This window comes from Pongo pygmaeus, chromosome 7 (genome assembly GCF_028885625.2).
Source record: "Pongo pygmaeus isolate AG05252 chromosome 7, NHGRI_mPonPyg2-v2.0_pri, whole genome shotgun sequence".
NCBI lineage: Eukaryota > Metazoa > Chordata > Mammalia > Primates > Hominidae > Pongo > Pongo pygmaeus.
In genome coordinates this window covers 15913443-15931966 of record NC_072380.2, presented here as the reverse complement: position 1 = coordinate 15931966, position 18524 = coordinate 15913443, and the positions used below count along the sequence as shown (strand labels likewise).

The window sequence follows — 18524 nt, the reverse complement described above, 5'->3', positions numbered from 1 at the left end:
GATTGCACCATTGCACGCCAGCTTGAACAACAGAGTGAGACCCTGTATCAAAAAAAAAAGAAAGAAAGAAAAAGAAAAAAGACATTTTGGAGAATTTTTGCTTTTCAGTTCCCCATTACATGATAGAAGTATGTGAGATCCAGCCTAGAGACTGACTTACGGTAGGGGCCTTTAAATATTAATGCCCTTTCTTCTTTCCAGTACACGACTGCCTCTTTTGAACTTCTCAATAGATATATTCTTTTTTCCCACAGGCTCTTTTGGTCCTGGTGAGTCATCCTACTGATTTGAGTTTGTAAGAAGATGAAATTGGTGTATATACGTTTCTTCTGGAATAGGAGGTATTACTAAGAATAAATGCTATTTATTTCTACACTATTTTTGTAACCATTTCTACTGGCCAGGAACCGTGCTAAGTAATCGTTATAGGTAACTCTCATTAGAAAAGCTCAAAATTACTTTGTTAAACATATTTTTCTTATGCCGTTTAGAACTCCTTTTTATAAATATTCTAAGACTTTTGTCACTGCTTGGGCTTGCTACTTGTCATGAGAGAAAGACCTGGTGAGGACAAAACGAAATTCCTGTAATCACCTCACTAGCACACTCTTTTATTCACCAAACGACCTGCATAATAGCAAAAGGTAGATGTATCTTCAATTCTTATTAGAAAATACAAAAGTTTTAACTTCTTATTTGTGAACAAAAATAAGCGTTTATTTCTCACTACCTGCACCCGAGGAAATGACTCATCTGGCGTTACATCATATTTAGCCAAAAATCCCTTTGATCTTTTTTGGCATAGCTACTCCCAAGGACAGGAAAAAAAAAAAAAAAAGAGCAGTCTTTCCTTGCCTGGGGAATTAAGAGAGCCAGGTTTGTTCTTTTTGAACATAGGTGACCTTCTACAGATTAGTTCTTCTCTTTAGAAAAATAAAAGGCAATAACTGTTAGAGGTTTCCCTTTTTTTTAATGCTCAAGAAAGTAAAAAACTGAGGGAGAATAAAGCATTATCTCACAGAAAGCATATTTTTTCCCAAACATGCCTGAAGTATGTCTGCCTCTGGTTGTAGAATTTGATATTAATCTCTTTGAATCATGAAGCTGGTTCCTACCTACATTGCAATTGCTGGCCACAGCAAGCGTAGTGGATCTTTTCCCAGGCGTGTTCCATCAGCAGTTAGTGAATGATAGCTTGCCAGATGGTCACAAATAGCACTTTCTTTAAATTCTGTGTTCAAAAAGGACATCAAGAACCATAGCAGTTTGTTCATTGCTTATCTGAAGTGTAAAGAAAATGAACAAGTTTTGAACCAAATTCCTACCTACGGAAGCCCTTTAGGGGTAACGCTTAGAAACACACCCAAAGTTTCCAATTTATCAAAAACACCAAATAGCCTTCATCTTTGACATAGTGACCAAATGAAAGTCACATAAAGTAACATCTTGACCTGAAATGACGCTGTGGGGGATGGTGATGCCGCTGTAATATACACAGTTACATAAAAGCTGGGAAATAGGAGGTTCTTACTGTTTTTCTCCGAGCTGAATAATTTTCTTCTTTTATAAAAATAATAGGCTGTATTTCTCCTTTCAAATTCTGTTATTTTAATTAGAGAACTGAGAAACAGTCTCTCTTGCTAAATCTTCTCATCCCTGTTGAAATGTAATGATTAGTTAGTTTCAAGCCATCAGCACAGAAATAATATTTGCAGCTGTCCCATCGTGTGGACGGTCCTTTTCCTCCATGTGAAAGCCAGATCCTGTTTTCCTTTTGCTTATAAGTGAGCAAATTAGGAGGAAGGTAAAATGAATAAATCTTCATTCCATTCTAGAAAAGAATATTGTAAACTTCTTACTTAAGCTATACTCAGCAAATTAAATGGCGAGGAGCTCCTTATTACACCAGAAGGTAGGACGACTTTTTAACAATTGGGAAGAGCCCCTGAGAGGGTAAATACTCTAATTTCACACCTGGCCCAAATATGTCGGGAGTGATCTAACTTTTACATTTGAAGCATCTCTCTGTCTCACTATAGAATGGAGTGGGTTGTATTTGAAGTCAGGTTCTTAAATAAAACTTTTACACTGCTCAAAGTTCTACTCTCTCATAATACATAAGAGCTTGTTCCTTTTTCTGTAAACTTTACACCCATGCTTCTGCTCAGTATTTATTAAGGAAAATAGGCTCATTTTCCTAAGGGTATTTTTTTCCAAGTTTTAAACTTATTAGGTCTGACCATTTTTTGTCACATCTGGTGGTCTGATTGCAGAGACACGATACAATGTTCATAAGATAGCAAAGAAGATGTTTACAAGAAGGTGAACAAATTATTTTAACACCCATTCAATCCCTCATAGCTATAGAATATTGGAATACAATTGTGCACGTACAGGGGCTGTCACTACAGCACTCCCTACACTGGTGCAAATGTATTCAGCTAAACTTAGGTTTGCCAACCCTTTTTCCCGCAACACCTGAATCTGTACAACCAATAAGTGAAAAAACATTTGCCCATGAATTCTCCCTATTTAATCCAAATACACCCGGATAAGAAAAGAATTCTGTGAAATTCAAAATGTAATATAGTGTATTGCATTCCATGGGATTTTTTTCATGTACCAGTTTATAGAAATTAAAAAGAAACATATTAATTATATGATTCTCTAAAATACAAGTTTATTTGTGTTTTGTATGAGTTTTGTCTCTTTTTTTTTTTTAAGTTTTCTCTTGTGGGCCTCATTATAGCTCACTTTAACTCATGTGTTATACTTGTGACCGCATATATTCATAGGATAATGCTAGCTAAACTTTCAGCAGCATGTTACAGTTTAGAAATTGCAAAGAAAATTTAGTGATAACCTTCATTATCAAAAAATACTTCATAATTGCTATTACTTTGAGCATAAATTACTAAAGACAGAATCTGACTCTTCAAGTTATTAAATGCTGACATGGTATGATGGGAGAAATAAAACCATTTAATGCCACTTCATCTAAAATTACTGTTTCTTAAGATTCAGAAATATTTATATGTCCCAGTGCTCTGCCCTAAGATATACAGCATGTATTCTCTCTCAAAGTGAGTGATGTTTATCAATATCTGTGGATTTCTGTTATTGTAATATCTAGAAAAACCTTCCAACTTAAGAATATTTTAAATATTCAGTTCTCACAAAACCAATACAAACATCTTATGTTTCCTGGCTCCAGTGAACGGGGCACCTCTTTCCCTCTGTCTTTATTCTGAGCTCCAAGACTGCAATGAAAGGAGCCAATGATTTCTGAATAGAGCACAGAGACAAGACACCCCTGCTGTCTGCCAGAGCGTTCAGGCCTGACTACTTTCTCCAGACCCCACCTTGATTCCCACTTCACAACCCTTCACCTTCTTGCAAATACCTACACTGAAAGTCTAGGTTTTGAGGCCCTGGGTCCAAGGAGCACTTCTCAGGTAGGTGTTAGTCAAAACCAGGGCTGAATTTTTGATTTGTTTGTTTTTCATTTTGCTTTGTGTTGGTGGTGGAATGAAACATCCTTTAGTCATTTTCTGCCTTACTCAACTCACAAACACATCTGTGACAACCATCCATTTTAGCTAGAAAGATAAAAAATAAATATAATATAATTTGGATATTTCTCCCTGCCCAAAATGCATGTTGAATTATAATCCCCAGTGCTGGGGGTGGGCCTGTTGGGAGGTGTTTGGATCATGGGGAAGGCCCTCCCATGGCTTGATGCTGTCTTTGTGATAGTAAGCTCTAGTGAGATCTGGTCATTTAAAAAGTAAGTGTTCTTTGTAGATTCTGAATATTAGCCCTTTGTCAGATAGGTAGATTGTAAAAATGTTCTCCCATTCTGTAGGTTGCCTCTTCACTCTGATGGTAGTTTCTTTTGCTGCATACTTAAACAAATTTACAAGAAAAAATCAACCCCATCAAAATGTGGGCGAAGGATATGAACAGACGCTTCTCAAAAGAAGACATTTATGCAGCCAACAGACACATGACAAAATGTTCATCATCACTGGCCATCAGAGAAATGCAAATCAAAACCACAGTGAGATACCATCTCATACCAGCTAGAATGGCAATCATTAAAAAGTCAGGAAACAACAGGAGAAATAGGAACACTTTTACACTGTTGGTGGGACTATAAAATAGTTCAACCATTGTGGAAGACAGTGTGGCGATTCCTTAAGGATTTAGAACTAGAAATACCATTTGACCCAGCCATCCCGTTACTGGGTATATACCCAAAGGATTATAAATCATGCTGCTATAAAGACACATGCACACGTATGTTTATTGCGGCACTATTCACAATAGCAGAGACTTGAAACCAACCCAGATGTCCATCAGTGATAGACTGGATTGAGAAAATGTGGCACATATACACCATGGAATACTATACAGCCATAAAAAAGGATGAGTTCATGTCCTTTGTAGGGACATGTATGAAGCTGGAAATTATCATTTTGAGCAAACTATGTCAAGGACAGAAAACCAAACACCGCATGTTCTTACTCATAGGTAGGAATTGAACAATGAGAGCACTTGGATACATGGTGGGGAACATCACACACTGGGGCCTGTTGTGGGGTGGGGGGAAGGGGGAGGGATAGCATTCGGAGATATGCCTAATGTAAATGACAAGTTAATGGGTGCAGCACACCAACATGGCACATGTATACATATGTAACAAACCTGCATGTTGTGCACATGTACCCTAGAACTTAAAGTATAATAAAAAACATAATAAAAAATAAAAAGTATGTGACACCTTCCCGCTCCTCACTCTCTCTCTTGCTCCTACTTTCACTGTGTGAAGTGCCTGTTCTTTCTTTATCTTCTACCATGATTGTAACCTTCCTGAGGCCTCCTAGAAGCCAGGCAGTTGTCAGCATCATGCCTCCTGTAAAACCTGCAGAACTGTGAGCCAATTAAACCTGTTTTCTTTATAAACTACAGAGTGTCAGATATTTTTTATAGCCTTGCAAGAATGGCTTAATACAATAAACAACAAATATAAGTCAATCATTTAACATTTTAGAAGGTGAATAGTGCTACAGAAAAAATGAAAAAGGGGGGCCATTAAGTGGCATCACCTGCAAGGTGGAGAAAGTATATAAGTATGTGTGTTTATATATCAGTATATATATAGAGAGGAGGTCTCACTGTGTCACCCAAGCTGGAGTGCAGTGGCACAGTCATAGTTCACTATAGCCTGAAACTCCTGGCCTCAAATGATCCTCCTGCCTTGACCTCCCAAAGCTCTGGGATTACAGGCATGAGCCACAGCACCCAGCCTGAGATTACAATTTTAATAGGGTGGTGAAGAAAGCCCTCAATGAAAAGATGACATCTGAGCAAAGACTTCAATAATAATTCATCAAAGTAAGGCTGTTTCAAAGGTATAACTCATACCTGCAAGAAAGCTGAATTTCCCAGCCAATAATGATCAAATTTGTAGTATTCTGTGAGGATGTAACTGATTTTTAAAATATACGATCACAAGACAACCATAAGACCATGGGCACTATAGGCACGTTAATATCTCTTAGCAGGTAATCCTAGTTGACTAGAGCTGGTGACACTTGTTTTCAGGGAAGATTTCATTAAGAGAAAAGTTAATATGCTGATTCTAACTCAGAACTTTGGGAATTAACTCCTTATTTTTGTAAATATACATTTTTGAAGGGAAGGATAAACCAAAGCAGATTCTTGCGGGGTGGGTGTCCATCTACCTATCACTGAAAACTCATTACCTGTATATTTAAAGATAAGGAATTTGTACCTTCACCTTCCTCTCAATAGAGTAGATAGAATGATGGAAACTATTACCTTGGATAGAATGACGAAAACTATTACCTTCTCCAAGGTAATAGTTTCCTGTGACATTTTTTGGTTCCTCAAATTTTCTCTCAATTAAAGATTCATGTATCTGCTTACAAATGTCGTTGTTAAGCAATATATTCAGTTCACAAGAAAATAAAATAAACATTATCATTACTAGAAACAGGTTGAGTGAACCTATTAGCAAATGTATTTCTAGATATGCATGCTGTTTTAGATGAGTTATTGATTTCAGCTATAAATAGTCTATGGGGGGTTTACTTGTTTCATTTTTAATTTTAGCAGACTCATTTGATAAAACCAGCACACAACTTTTTAAAAATACATTTGGAATACTTTTGAACACATACCTTCCAGGTCTGTAAAAAACGGTTTGGAACATTAACTGCAGAGTTCATCAATAACTCTTGATGGATCTTCTCTCTTATAAAATGAAAGCTCTATGGTTAACAACAAAATAATTATTGTTATTGTGAGATATGCATAAACATAGGTATGAAAGGAAAAAAAAGGCTATGTACTCATCAAACAAGCCTAAGCTGTGTCACTCTTTCTTTGATTACTTCAGTCCTTTACATTTCTTTCGACTCACTTATGTGCTCTGCCATGAAATCTACTAAAAGGAATTTGTACTGAATTTATTACCATGATTTAGAAAATACCGCAAATCAGTAATGTGATCTAATATTAGAGAGATGTTTTTTCTACCTTTTGAAGTTTTCACTAGCTGAAGTTGTGAGGAAGCATGTCCCTGATATATAATTCTGATGATTTATCCCATCTACTGTATGAATAAAAGGTAGTGCTTCTGGCTATGGAATATAGTCTAGCCTCCTGTGACTTTACAGCTTGTATGAGAGGGAAAATATATTTCATGAGGACTTTATTTCCATTACACTAGGTTGTGAAGGTATCAGCCTTCCATCGTGTGTGTATATTTAAGTATGTGCATACATATACTTAAGGGTGTACTGTTTTTTGAGGATGGGATTGGTTAATGTTTCCATTTGAAGTAGTCTATTTGTTTTGTCTTTTAAACGACTGGTATTCTCACTATCCATGTTTGCCTTTTCTGTAGTATCTGAGAAATCCACAGAAGTTTCCTGGTAACAGTCCAGAAATATGAATTGATGCCAGTTCAGCAAGTTGGTAAATTTAAGAAGGGCTTAGAATATGTGTTAAAATAAACTAAGTACACTATACATTAAGTGTACTCTATGCCCACAATATGTACACCAAGAAAAATACTTCAAGCTGGGCAGTGTTTTTCTCTTTCTACAAATGTTTTCACTTCTTTTGCTCTTTTTTTTTTTTAGAATACAGTCCACAATTGGCTAGAGAAAAGTTATTTAAATTGTCAATCTCAGTGAGCAGTATTGTTCTAAAATTGAAAGGAATAGTCTCTGAGGAAGCCAACTAAATATTGTGTGAAGAATTTATTTCTTGGGCAAATATTTCCCATTTTCAGTTTCTTACAACTCAGCCCTCTCCAAGGAAGCTTCCTAATACTTTCATTTATAATCCAAATGATATTTCTGACAGCATATCTGCCTCCTCTGACCTGCCATTCATTCTTGCCTCCCCATACAAGGGGCCATAGATGGCAACATGACCAGATAAAAAGCTTTTCCTGAATTTTGGACATACTGTTATCTTTACAGTGTCGAGCAAGTAGAAAATAATTATTTTCCACTTAGGTGTTTACTGGTCTCATATCTCATTAACTTTTTAAAGCCTCCCTCTGCATGCTTGGTATTGCTGCATCATGAGTTTTAATGCTGTAGTTTTGTGTGTGATTGCATTCCCAGAACAATGTGTATTTACAGAAGCTAACTTCTAATAAAAGCCTACAGTTGCTTTAGAGTTTACGAAAGCACTATCACATGTGTTTTGACATGTATGGCCTCCCTGGGAAGCAGGAAAGAATGCTCTTATTACCTCCATTTCACAGTTGATGGTGGTGAGTAGAAGAGAAATTTCCATTCTAGGGATGGAGTCAGAATTCAAAGTTAATCCTTTTCACTCCAAGTCTAGAATGCATTCTACTGGTCAATACTGTCGTTCTGATAACAGATGGCTTACTTAATACATACTAAAAACATTAAATTATAGAATGCAATATAATTAATTTTCATGGTGAAATGTATTGATCTATAAATTTCATTCTTTTTGAGATTACTTTTCTGAAATTCTTACTCTGGGAAAAAACCACAACTATGCCTATGACAGTGTCTGATTGTTTATTTCCAGTACCTGTTAAAAAGTGTCTTGCCCATCACTGTATCCAGTTAAAATCTTTAAAAGCCAAATCCAACAAAATCTGCCCAAGATTAAATGATAAAGAACAACTTTGTGCTTAAATATTAAATATCTGTATTTAGATACCAACCAACATTAAATACATAGGCAGAAATCAGAATATTTGCTCATTCATTAAAACTGTCATTAATGTACTCAACAAACCGTATGTGGTACCCTCCATATTTCTGTATGGGCGATCCTGGGATACCATGGAAATATATATTTTCTGTCAGGGAACACAGAGTAGAACACTTGTACTTCCTGATGTCATTGTAGAGATACAGCATTACCTCTGATTGCAAGTATCCAGGAACTCCGGCATGGCCAGAATAGAAATAATACATTTGTTTTCAAGGGTACTTATTTTTAAAGTTTTTATGTAGTTATATAGATTACAGTTTGTTATTTTAAATTATACCTGGATGTTTATTTCAAAGCTCGTGCACTTTCCTGAACAGAGGAAGCATCCTTTGCCTTTCCTGTGGAATTGATGAAACCAAATGTCGTCAGACCTACTTCCAAGGCTTCTGAAGAGCCGCCATAGTATAATGTGTCTTGTACCATCTCAGTGATTGATTTGGCAAATGAAAGAAGAAATAATGTGAAAACATTTCTTCTGCTTTAGGTTGCCAGAACCAAAGCAAAACATAGAGCTAACAGTATTATTGGTGGTCCATACAAAAAATACAAATAAAATAATAATTCCACTTTTCATCATGTGCTGCCTCACAAACCCAAGAAAGTAACAATGATTTTTAAAACCAGAAGGAATATGTTGACTAAGAATCATCAGGCAAGAAGCAATATATGAGAGATGAGGTCACTAACCCATTCTGAAGGAAATAAAGCTGATGAAAATTATGAAGGAATTACATTGTCATAAATGATTATAACATTTTGAGAGGTTTTTAATGATTAAATAAATTTGTTTATTCCATTGCACCTTACAGTATTGAAATATAGCAACAAGATATCAAATATAAAAATAGCAATGCAAACGTAAAAAAATTACTTTGTCTTTCTTGAATCTTTTTAATGAAATAAAGAAAAAGGACTGCTAAGCTTAAGAAATTTAACACTAAAGAATACCAGTCTATCAAGAACAATGTCTATAAAAACTCTTTCAAACATTATCAAGGTGGATAATAATAGATGGAATTTTTAATATGTCTTGAAGATCCCAAATAGGAGGCTTGACTGGAATGAGTCAAATAGGATGTTTCTGCCAAGGAGGAGAGTGTGGTTGATAGGCTCCAAAAGTGACTGCCATGTGTTCCACCTCCTGGTGTTCACACTTCATGTAATTACTGCCTCTCAGTATGGGCAAGACCTGGGACTTGTCTTTAACCACTGGAAGATGGCCAAAGAGATGTGATGTCATTTGCATTCTCATGTTGCATCCTCTTGCTAGCAGACTCTCCCTGATCCCTCTCTCATTTTTTTTTTTTTTTTGACTTTAAAGAAGCAAGCAACCACAAATCCTACAGCTGTACAGAACTGGATGCTGCCAACGTGGAAACAGGGAAGTGGATGCCTCCTTAGACAAGCCTATGGATGAGAACCAGCTCCAGATGATACCTTGATTGCTGCTCTGAAAGATCCTAATCATAGGACCCAAGGAAGCTCTGCCTGGACTCCGGAGTCACACAAACAGATAAATGTGTGTTGTTTTAATCCACTACATTCAGTGGTGGTAAATTGTGTTACACAGCAATAAATAATGAATATAATGTAAATTTGGTAGCTGTAGACATTAGAACATCTGTGAGAAAGCAAGTGTCTACTTAAAATGTGACATTCCAAATAATATCCAAATGCCTCCAGGCTCCACAGTCTGAGAGAGAGAAGGAGAGAGACAGAGAGATGGAGAGAGAGAGAGAGAGAGAGATGGAAAGAGACACAAGGAGAAGCAAAGTGAATAGTAGTTGAATGGGTTGTTTTCATTTGGAACTTAGTGAGGTTTGGGCCATAAGAAATTCTATCCCAGTGCCCAGGAGACAGAAGATGACAGACTTGGGCTGGGAAATAGAAACATCTTATTTTTCATATCGTCTCCCTCCCTCTCCCCACCATCTTAGCCTATTCTTTCTAGGTGATAGAGCACAAAGCTGTGAATGGCCCCTTCCCCAGCCACCTGGGTTCTTAATCCTGTGATAGGCCCAGCTCTCCCCCTAAACTTTCTTGCTCATTAATAAACTTTGGACAGAACACATAAGTGTGCGGGGAGAGTGTTTCAGAAGAGCAACCAAGATATCCCAAAGTACTGCTAACTTGCTGACTTCACAGAATTTAATTTTATCTTTTTCAATCTACAACCTCCACATCCTGAATCACATTATACAACCACAGCAGTAGCTGGAATATCTATTGAACTGGGTGAAGGTTGCAGGAAAGGTTGATAATGACATCGTTTCCCTTTTATTGCTTTACTTATTTTCAATCAAATTGAGTGCTTATTCTGATTGGGACATGGAAGTATGAGTTTTAGAGGAAGCAAAATGAATGGAGGACCAAAAACACAATAGTCCAGAGAACAAGGAGGCACTTAGGTGAGATGATGGAGAAGTAGGGTTGATCAGTGTACCCATGAACTAAGCTAACTTCACATCCAGTTACTCAACTGGTCATACCCACTGTTGCCTGTCTGACTCTCTCGGAGCCCCTGTAATCTGCAGTGGGCCACATGGCCCAAAGTATGAAAACTTGCCTAACAATAATAGCCACCATTTACTGAATGATTACCTGATGCCAATTACTGCAGCACACTTTAAAAATACATTATCTGGCTGGATGTGGTGGCCCACCCCTGGAATCCCAGCACTTTGGGAGGCTGATGCGGGTGGATCGTTTGAGGCCAGGAGTATGATACCAGCCTGCCCAACATGATGAAACCCTGTACTTACTAAAAATACAAAAATTAGCTGGGTGTGGTGACGCACACCTGTAATCCCAGCTACTCAGGAGGCTGAGGTGGGAGAATCGCTTGAACCCAGGAGGTGGAGGTTGCAGTGAGCTGAGCTCGTGCCACTGCACTCCAGCCTGGCGACACAGCGAAGAGTCTGTCTTCAAAAAATAAGTTAAATAAATAAATAAAATAAAATATATTATTCACATTTCACCCTTACCAGAGAAGTGAGCTCAATTTTGACATAAAGATAATTGAGACAGAAAGTGGATTTAAAACACACTGAGTTCTGACATCTAAAATGAAAAGCAGAGAAACAAATCCAGGCATCTTGACTGTAAGGCTTGACCTCCTAGTCCCTACATTCCTATACTTCACCCACATTATGTGAAAATCTTCAGGTTCCTCTGAAGTTAGAGTTCCATTACTCTCAAGTCTGTATTTTTATTGGATGTTCTATGTTATGAGATGTCCCTGAGATTATGGGATATAATTTTCTTCAGGCACAAGCCTTGAAAATATTTCTACCCGCAAAATTATTTCATACATTTTGTACTGAAAATAATGTATATTTCCATTTGTTTTCATGAATGGAAATAAGATAAACTAAATGCTAATATCTTTACACCAAAATGAGGTTACATCAAAATAATCCAACTACAGGAGTTGTTTTCATTTCATATTCAAAATATCAAAATTTGTCATTATTCTAAATGACATGTCATTTGGATTTGACATAAAGGTCAAGGAAATGTAAAGCATGTTATCTTCAAATAGATGGAGCTACCGGTCAATGCCCTTTACTCATACTTCTAGCACCATTACTCACCACATACTCTGTGATCAAGTAAAAGATGTTGAACACTAGTGACGTGCTTTGCTAGATTACTTCTGAACTGTCTTCTAGTGCCAGAGAGAAGATTGGACTCACACGAGAGAGAAAAGGAGGTTGAGCAGATAGATAATACCACTGGAGAAGATGCTGAAATGAGCTGAGTTTATTTTTAACAGCTTCTAACTGTAATTTCTCTTTTGACTTCTAGACACAGATTTGTCAAAGAAGCCATGGTTAGAATAGGACAAACTATGAGTTTCGGTAACTCCATTCAGATTAGGGGTAGAAAAATGGTCTCAGGGATTTAACTCTGGGAAAGCATTCCTGATCTTCAGACGTAACTAAGACATGCATGGATTTAATTCAGTCAAAACTTTTTACATCAAACCGTTTAACCAGAAGTAGATACATTATTTTGTGGATTCAATTGTTCCCAGAAGTCTGCTATTATGAGACATTCCATCATAAGTCACTATCACTGTTATCACTGACAAACTTCTGTTAAATCCTTGCTATTAAAATTTGTATATAGCATTACAACATACAAGCATTTCCAATGATAGTGCTGTGTACTATCTTATGATATGTAACATATATGATTGTGATACGTATCACATAAAATCCTTCCCAAAGTTGAAATATAACTATGCAAATTAATTTTAAATACTCAGCAATTATAATTGTAAAGCTCTTTATTAAGCAAATTTTATAATTTAGTAAATGTCCCTTTAATTTGCAACATTAATAGAGAAATTATAATTTTACTAAGTATTTTCCCTAGTTTTTGTCATAGTGCATAGTATACACCTGTCCCTAAAAATCCATATTCTAGTTTCTTCATTTCAAAGACAAATATATTTAATACAAATCTAGATTTTAAATAATAGTTTTATGCTAGACTGCTAGCATATCAATATGCCAGAAAGAATATTGATTGGAAGTAATGAATACAATTCCCATGGCAATAAAAATGAAAAGAAACTTGTACTGTTGATAAATGCTAATGAAAAAGAGGTTTCATTTCTTCTGAAACCAGTAAAAAGGTGCAGTTTCTTCAGCGAGAAATACAGTTTTCACCAAGGACTCAGAGATTGTATTATTTTGTTTCTTATTTATCAAGCAATAACTGAAAATTTTAGAGCAGGCTAAAAACAAATGAAAATTCGAAACGGAAAAAAAAATCACAGGAAAAGGAGTTGTGATGGTAGCAATTCATCAATAACCAGGGGACCTAGCAGCAACTCTGGGCCTAACTGTGACCCGGAAGAAGAAAATGGTTTTTGAACTTTCACAGGAACCATGAAGAAAAGCGATCATGCCACTTTTCAGTTTGTAAAAGCAAAGAATGGGATCTGGCTATCTGAGACTGTAATTTGGGAAGGTTGATCTCAAAAATTTGATTTTTTTTATTTAAATATTTTCTTCTACCTCAGGCATGCGAAGATCTCAAGAATTTGAAAAGAAAAAAGGCTATAAATCCTCTGAAATGAAAACCAAGGAAGATTTGGAAACTTTCAAAAATTTAATTTGAACTAAAAATGCAAATAATCTGATTGATGAAGGAAGAAAAAATTAGATATCTAAAATGTGATTAAATTAAAATTCCCTGGTCATCTCAGATTTTTTAAATATCAAAAAATGTTTGGATGGGCACAGTGGCTCTCGCCTGTAATCCCAGCACTTTGAGAGGCAGAGGTGGGCAGATCACGAGCTCAGGAGATCGAGACCATCCTGGCTAACACGGGGAAACTCCGTCTCTACTAAAAAGACAAAAAATTAGCCAGGTGTGGTGGCATGTGCCTGTAGTCCCAGCTGCTGGGGAGGCTGAGGCAGGAGAATCGCTTGAAGCCAGGAGGTGGAGGTTGCAGTGAGCGCAGATCGTGCCACCGCACTCCAGCCTTGCAACAGAGCGAGACTCCGTCTAAAAAAAAGTTTAAAGGCAAAAGCAACAATAACGATGACTAGGAAAACATAAAACATATTGTGCTTACTTCTGCATGGTGGAATCATGATATATGTAGGAGTGGGTAATTCTTTTTCTGTCTAAAAAATTTTCTATAGGGATGTACATTGTTTTTAAACTTGGAATTAACCATAAGTAATTTTTAAAAATGAAAATATGAGATTATAACCAAAGCCAAATACAAGAGGGTGACACAAAACATAAGAATTGCCTGAGAGCCAACCAAGGTGGCTCAGCCTATAATCTCAGCATTTTGGGAGACTAGGAGGATCTCCTGAGCCCAGGAATTCCACGCAAGCCTGAGCGACATAGACCTCATTGCTACTAAAAACAATGAAATTAGTTGAGCATGGTAGCATGTGTCTATGGTCCCAGCTACTCAGGGGACTGAGGTGGGAGGGTCAGTTGAACTGGAGAGGTTGAGGCTGCAGTCCAACCTGGGCAACAGAGCAGCAAGACACTGTCTAAAAAAAAAAGGAAAAGAAAAAAAGAAAAAGAATTGCCTAAAGAAGGCTAATGTCAGACACAAGCTATTTTTGTGACCTAAAAAAAAAAAGAGAGAAAGATGTTAGCCATAGGCAAGAAAGGAAGGAAAGGGGAAGGGAAGGGGAAAAGGAGGGAAGGGGAAAGAGAGGGGATGGAGAAGTCCAAGTATCCGTGAAAATGAGAGATGGATATTTGTGGGGAATTAGGAAAAAAAAAATTGCCCAAATCTTGTCTCTGTTTTTCAGTGAAGGAGACTGATCTTTGCACCAGAACGGGTAGAATAAACATTGAAAAGGTGCAAACGTACCGTGGGCTGAGAAAGAGAGAGGAGACTCTTCAGATGAGGTCAAATATTCCATCCCAGGACTCAGAATAATATTGATCGGAAGGCATTCTATTGTATATGAGTAGGAAAATGAATCCTATTTAGTCCATAGAAATGGAATATTTTAAGTTCATAAATTAGGGATGATCTTGAGGAAAAAAGACAAGTTAAATAGACTGGATTATGCTTATGAGAATGAGACTCAGTTGGCTGGAGTTCATCTGATTGTGCCTATGCCTGTTAGAACTTCCTCAAAGTTGCCTTGGCAATGGGACTCTCTCTCATGCAGAGAGGAGAAAAGCAGTGGACCCTGAGTAATGTGGGCTTGAGTAATGGATGTTGCAGTTAATTGCACTATGTCAGAAATTTAGGGGAAAGGTTTGGGAGAGGTTTATTTAGTGGACAAAATATGGCCTCAGGAATAAATTACAATGGATTTTAAACAAAAAGGAGTTTACTGAGCCTATGCCTTCAGAAACAACTCAAGTGTTATAAATCTGCAAGCATGGTCAGAGTTAGTACCAGTAAGCCAAGTCTTTATTGGTCCCTGTTGCCTCTCCCTGACCTTCTTGATGTGTACTGCATGAAAAGTGGTAGAGCTCATTTTCCTAAAAGCTTCGGATAACAAACTTGAGTTACTTGCCGATATGACAGCTTGCTACTTTAATTTTTTCCTCTCTTGATGCCACAAAGGAAGTTAAAAACCACCTACAGGGATTTGGAAAAGTAGCTGTTGTCACAGAGAACTTGGAGCTACTGTGAGATCGTGGAACCACTGTCAGTAATTTTTGAGAAATCTTGGCAAATAAGAGAAGCACTAGGAGGCTGCATATTAGCAAATTTTGGTCCGATTTTATAAACTAGGAAGAAAAAGTGGTTTTTACCAACCTGAGACCTCATCAGTGACAACTGTTCAAAATCTGGAATGCAAGATGAAAAGTGGATTGGAAGAATCTGGAAAAGAAAGCATAGAATGAAAGAACAGTTGATGTCATACCCAACCCATTTATTTTACTAGTCTGGCAGATTAAGGAAGTATCTGGACTTCAGCAAGGTTTTGATAAGGTTTCTCTTTATTTTCCTGGAAAGAAGGTAGATTAATAAAGGTTTGTCTAGAAGCATTTAGAAGCATGTTACATAACTACATTCATGGGGCTCTGATCCTTGGAGTAATGTCAATTAGCATAGACCTAAAAAAGGTGAAAATCTCAGGTGAGAATCTTTGTTCTCAGCCTCATATCTTTACAATTGAATAAAGACATATAGAGTAGGTTCATCAATTCTAGAATTGCAAGATGCTAGGGAGAATAGCAAATACATTCAAAGATCAAGATCTGAGACTACCCTTTGTCTTGGTTGATTTTGTGTTGCTATATCAGAATACCCAAGACTGGATAATTTATAAAGAAAATAGGTTTATTTAGCTATGGTTCTGCACACTGGGAAGTCCAAGTTCAGGCAGCCAGTCTGGTGAGGATGTCGTGCTGTTTCAACTCATGGCAGAAAGCAGAAGGAAGGAGAAGCAGGTATGTGCAGAGAGACAAAAGATGAGAGAAAACCTCATTTTATAACACCCTACTCATATGGGAACAAATCCGTTCCCAGAGAACTAACACAGTCTTCTGAGAAATCCATCTTTAGGACCTAAGCACGTCTTAAAGGTACCACCTCCTAACACTGCTACATTGGCAATTAATGCAATTAAATTCCAACATAAGTTTGGACAGGGAGAAACCACACCCAAACTGTAATACCAGTTTACTTTTGCCCTGATAGGTTAAATCCAGCAAGATGTACTTTATACAAGAGTACAAAAACTTAGCACTTGAATTTTTTAAATAAATCATCACATTAATTAAATGTAGAAGATATGACTTAGTACTAGCACATTCAGGAAAACATAATACTTTTTGTTGAAAATAAGAACCACATGAATTAAAAAGACTATTTTAAACCTATGTAACTTTAGAAGATTCAAAGAACTATGGTATTTAAAACACACCTCTCTTTATACTGCCTGGAGAAATACGCTTGAAAACAGGGAGACAGATGGGAAGGTGTCCTGAGGAGAACTACCAATGAGATCAACATTTTAAAATCATGAGAGACAAAACATACTTGAATTTGGATTATTTATCCCAGAAGAGACTCGGGAAGACATCCAAGTCATCTTCAAACATTCAGAGAAGTCATGTGGAACAAGAATAGACTTGTTTTTGTCACAAATGATAACTGAGATCAGTAGGCAGAAGCAACAGAGAAGTAGATTTCATCAAATCCAATAAAAACTATTGCAACAGAGATGTCCAAAAAGGAAAATCATTGCTTGGAGAGATAAAGCTCTTTAGGACCCAAGGTAATCAATCACAGCCAAATAGCAATTTGGCAAAGATGTTATAGAGAAGATTCAATTCTACAACAGAGTGTTGTCAAATCTGGCTCATCTGCTGGAAGCACCTTAGGACATTTTTTAAATGACAGATTCTTGGTTTTTACACACATCTACAGTACCAGGATCTCCAGGAATGGGAAAGTAAGTGGTTTTATAATTTTTTGTAAAGCATCGTAGGTGATTCAGATGATCACCTGAATGGGAAAGTAAGTGGTTTTTAAATTTTTTTTAAAGCATCGTAGGTGATTCACATGATCATTTTGGTTTGACAAACAATCTAAAATGTTATGATTAAGGCAGCCTAGTGAATTGGCTGCAATTAAAGTTGGTGGTAAAAATAAATAAATAAATAAAACAATGGAACCTTTAATGAGAATGAAGATGGAACACATAAACATCTGGCATCCTAGCTTTCCTACATAAGGATTATGTAGTGCACCAGAATGTTCTCAGAAACGCTTTTCAAATCAGTTTAATGATGAAGTTTGTCATATTTTATTTTTTCCTAGATAGAAACTGATGAAGTTTGTCATATTTTATTTTTTCCTAGATAGACTTGTATATGTACATATGCATCAGTGTTTGTGACAATTTTTTTTAACTATAGAGAGTTGAATAAAAAAGACCTTTTTTTTTTAGACAGGCTCTTGCTCTGTCATTCAGGCTGGAGCACAGTGGAATGACTCTAGCTTCCTGTAGCCTCAAACTCCTGGCCTCAAGCGATCCTCTTGCCTCATCTTCCCACATAGCTGGGACTACAGACACACTACACCATGCCCAGCTAATAAAAAAAATTTTTATAGACACAAGGTCTCCCTATGTTGCCCAGGCTGATCTTGAACTCCTGGGCTCAAGCAATCTTCTGCTTGGGCCACCCAAAATGCTGGGATTACAGGCATGAGCCACTGTGCCCAGCCATAAGCCTATTTGACACCTTGAGATAGACTAGTTTTAAAACAGAGGTTATGGTCCATGTATGGACCAGATATCGTCCAATGCATTTAAGTCAATATTCATAAAATGTAATGCTCTTCCAGTGGAGTAGAACAAGTTTGCAGTTGAAATTTGTACTAAGATTCTAAGCAAATTACTCTTTGGCATTTTGAAATGATAATTTCATGCAAAACTTAGATTTACTTAATTTGTTTTAGAGAATCACATCCTTAAAGAAAAAAACGTGTAAACTACAAGTTTTAGGCAGAGACATTTTAAACTTATTTTAGATTGTAATAGTTCTTTTGAACTATTTAAAAACAATAATATGCATTCAATTCCCTTTACTTTAAAAATAAATTCAAAAATGGTTAAAAATTCAAAAACGGTTAAAGTGCTTCTCTTAAATTTGGATCTCCATAGCAAGGCAAATTGCTGAAGAGATATGAAATCTTTATGGAAAGGAACTGTTATCATCATAAGAAAAATTCACTTGAAAGAAGAAAAAATTCAAGATTCCAGTAGCAG

General features: G+C 36.7%; 1 long non-coding RNA gene across 2 annotated transcripts in view; it reads left to right on the top strand.

Moving 5' to 3' along the window:
- Window positions 1–10360, top strand: part of LOC129042205 (uncharacterized) — a 29520-nt gene extending 19160 nt beyond the window's left edge. For both annotated transcript variants that reach the window (XR_008504077.2, XR_008504076.2), the window contains 2 exons: window positions 255–341; window positions 9620–10360. This is a non-coding gene — a long non-coding RNA (uncharacterized LOC129042205). The remainder of the gene's footprint in view (window positions 1–254; window positions 342–9619) is intronic.
- Window positions 10361–18524: the final 8164 nt, after the last annotated feature.